We start from the raw sequence: 4,058 nt of genomic DNA on the forward strand, positions 1-4,058 counted from the left end.
TTTTTATGTTTTGTGATCTTTTCCGGAGTAAGTTGTGGACTAACCTGGTCTAAATAAAGAAACGGACGGCAAATATTACAGAAATGAGGTAAGAATATTAAATTTGAAATATAAGCTTGAGTCCCAAGATGTTCGTGCTGTGCTTGCGCTCACGGCTGTTTAACACACTGCAGCCATTCACTTTTGGGGCCGTGAGGTAGCCCTAGTGGTTCGAGCGTTGGCTCGTCACACAGAAGGCCCAAGATCGATACCCCACATGGGTACAATGTATGAAGCCCATTTCTGGTGTCCCCTGCCGTGATATTGCTGGAATATTGGTAAAAGCGGCATAAAGCCATACTCACTCACTCATTCTACTTTGAATGGCTCCACAAGGCGGTGTCTGTAACACACGTGCACTGACGTGATTATTATATATTCTCACCTGAAAGTGGAAGTAGCTCGACCACAGAGCAGTCCACAGACCACACACTGAGTGTGTGAGTTCAGTTTTACGCCGCACTCAACATTATTTCAGCTGTATATCTGCGGTCTGTAAATAATCGAGTCTGAACCAGACAATCCGGTGATCAACAGCAACTTCTGCAAGAAATTGTATGATGCCAACTGTATCCTGAATATTGAATCATGATTCACTGTGGATCACAAATAGGCTGAGAGATTATGAAAATGGTAGCTTGGTTTTGCATGTGTTTGTGACGGATGCCGTCAGTGGATACGCTCACCTTTTCGTAAACGACTGGTAGGATCGTTATTTACTTTGCTCATGTACCGGGTTCATAATATCGTCGGCCGACAGCAAATCTGCCCTTTCAGAGCACATCAAAAACAACCCCACCCATTCCACTGACTGGCAACAAACTAGCATCCTGGCTACCAACGTTCACGATTGGCGCAAACGAAAACCACTAGAAGCCATCAACATCAGGAGATTAACCATAGAGATTAATAGAGATCAAGGTGTATATCTCGCCAGTGCCTGGAACATCACAAAAGCCACCCCTGATGTCATTTAATCAGCTGTATATCACTCTGCTGTGTTTACACCTCCCCACCATCATTGTTTATATACATGTACTTGTCTTGAAGAAGGGGCAAGAAATAGAACCGAAACGCCGTGTTAGACAATAAAAAGAAGTTGTCATCAGTATATTCGTCTTATTATATTCAGCAACTTCTAATGCCTCTCAAGAATCCCAATACAATGATGGCGCAGACAAATGAAAAGCAATGCCATTTAAGAAGGCTGTTCCAATCAAGGTTGAGACAACGAAGGCAACCATCTCGCTCTGATCCGGTACAAACCTCTAAACTCTAAGAAGTCCTAATTAGTAGATACTAAATCCTAATTAGTAGATATTAAGTCCCAATTAGGAGATACTATGTACTAATTAGTAGATACTAAGTCCTAATTAATAGATGTTAAGTCCTAATTAGTAGATATTAAGTCCTAATTAGGAGATACTATGTACTAATTAGTAGACACTAAGTCCTAATTAGGAGATACTATGGACTAATTAGGAGATACTAAGTCCTAATTAGGAGATAAAAAAAATCAGGCTGTGGCACTAGGACGTTTCCGTATCGTACCGAAGAAACTGAATAACGATCATGCTAATTTCATCTTTTCAAGAGACCATGCAATGATCTGTGTCCGTGTATAGTAAACACAATAATTATGTGAATTACTTGAAAACTCCCTCAGTCTGTATTGAGAGTTGTGAATCCTTATCAACAATCTTCAACTTCACCCCTGGACTCACGCTTGGTATCTGAAGATAAATAACTTGAACGGAAACAAATACGAGGGGATGTCAATAAGTTTTGAGCCTTGAGCATTTTTCATACCCAGGGTTCACAGCCTATGGTACGACATTGGACCTTGGGGTGTAGCAGATGTGATATATAAGTTTTGGTAACCTACTCTCAGAAGTTATTGAACAGCTCATATTGACAGAAATAGACCCCACTCCACCCCTCACGGCAGTGAAAATGAATAAAATTGAGTATAGAGCAGTTATTAAGTTTTTAGTTCTTGAAGGAAACTCGGTGAAGAACTTTGAAAAAAGGCTTTCAGCAGTTTATGGGAAGTCTTCCCCTTCATCTGCTACCATCAAACGATGGGTCAATGAATTTAAGCATGGTAGAGAGAGTCTTGAAGATGACCTCCGTCCAGGTCGCCCAACAGCAAGCACTAGTCAGCAAAACATTGACAGAGTACATAGACTTGTGCTGGAAAATCGTCGAATTACACTCCACGAGTTAGAGGAGACCACAGGCATTTCACACGGATCCATGGAGACAATTCTTCATGAACATCTCGCCATGTCTAAGGTGTGCGCAAGATGGGTGCCAAGAATGCTTACAGATGAAATGAAGCAAACAAGGGTCACCATAAGCAACTCCATGCTAACCAGATACAAGAATCCAGAAGATTTTCACTTTAGGCTAGTAACCTGTGAAACCTGGATCCACCACTATGATCCTGAGAGCAAACAAGAATCCATGGAATGGAAACATGTCACTTCTCCTAGGACCAAAAAGTTCAATGCCTCCAGATCAGTGCAGAAGGTAATGGCGACAGTCCTCTGGGATAGCAAAGGCGTCATCCACATAGATTACTTACCAAAAGGAAGAACAATGAATGGGGAATATTACGCTAACTTGTTGCGGCAAGTGCGACAGTCAGTCAAGGAGAAGCGCCGGGGCAAGATCAGACGTGGTATTCTTCTACATTAAGACAATGCTCCAGTACACACCTCTCGCGTTGCAGCCGCTGCTGTCCAGGAATGCGGGTACGAAATCTTGCCCCACCCTTCTACAGAGACGGCATCAGCGACTGGCAGAAAAGATGGAACAAGTGTCTTGACTCACAAGGGGACTATGTTGAAAAATAAATGTGGTTCATACCAATATTTTGTGTTTTTCTATGCAAGGCTCAAAACTTATTGACACCCCCTCGTGCGTGGATATAATTTATATTGAAAAGGCCACTCAGTGAGATTTCGAAGCTGAACTTGAAGAATCGCAAAGCTTGCTTATCGTAGGGATTTTGCAAAGGAGAACATGTGGTTCAGCATTCTTTTAAAAAGAACCGAACCAAAACCACGCGTTACCAGACTGGTTAATGACGATATCCCTACATGTATAGTGCGTGAATATGCACAAGCAATACATTCTTGTGGCGCATGTTATTAACTATTGTTGTTTTCTTTTCTAAAAAATGAGAAGTTGAAATATTGTATTCTTGCTTTCGATAAATGTGTCAAAAAGGGGAAAAGGATCATCACATATGCATTCAGAGAGACACAGTATACAAATTATTATAATGGTGTACTGAACTGCATGCATGGTTTTCGTATTTCAATAAATATGTTTGTTTTCAGTGTGTATAATAGTAGCGATCAACCAACGCCATGTGTGGCACAGACAGGGTCCTGGAATATCTGCAGCTGTCTTCCAAGCAAAGCTCACGAATGTCCACCCATATACGTTATTGTGCTGTTAAAGAGAAGTATCAACATGTAAGGGATGAAGAGTTAGTGAATGATTTTCGTTTGGGAGGCAACATACTAATAGTATGACGCTCGTACTGCTATTAGTTATGTGCCCCTAGAGATGAGTCACGGAAAAAAGAACCTACACATCACCTGAATCTAAAACTATGCCGTATATATACATAAGAGATCAGTGAAGAGTTTCATACGACAACCCATGTTAGATATCGTGCTCTGTAGAGCAAGGATTGGTACCCAAGGGGTACCCGACATATCAGTCATGGTGACAGGTATACACTGGTCACGGCTGGTTCTGACATGCCGCTACGACTCAATGCATGCTTTGTGCTCTTGTCCGTGCGTTTCATCTGATCATCCTCCCAAAATGTTGGACAGTGTGCGAGTTACAAATACTACCCGCGTGAGTTCTGCCATTCAGAAACTGTTTGTTTCCAAGCAGTGACGTCACGGATAGCACACCCCTGCTCAGTGTCGAGCATAGTCTACTCCTACCACCATCCCTCGCCCCTTTCTGAGATGTCGCGATAAACCCGGGACCTA

This window comes from Haliotis asinina, chromosome 3 (genome assembly GCF_037392515.1).
Source record: "Haliotis asinina isolate JCU_RB_2024 chromosome 3, JCU_Hal_asi_v2, whole genome shotgun sequence".
Taxonomy (NCBI): Eukaryota; Metazoa; Mollusca; class Gastropoda; order Lepetellida; family Haliotidae; genus Haliotis; species Haliotis asinina.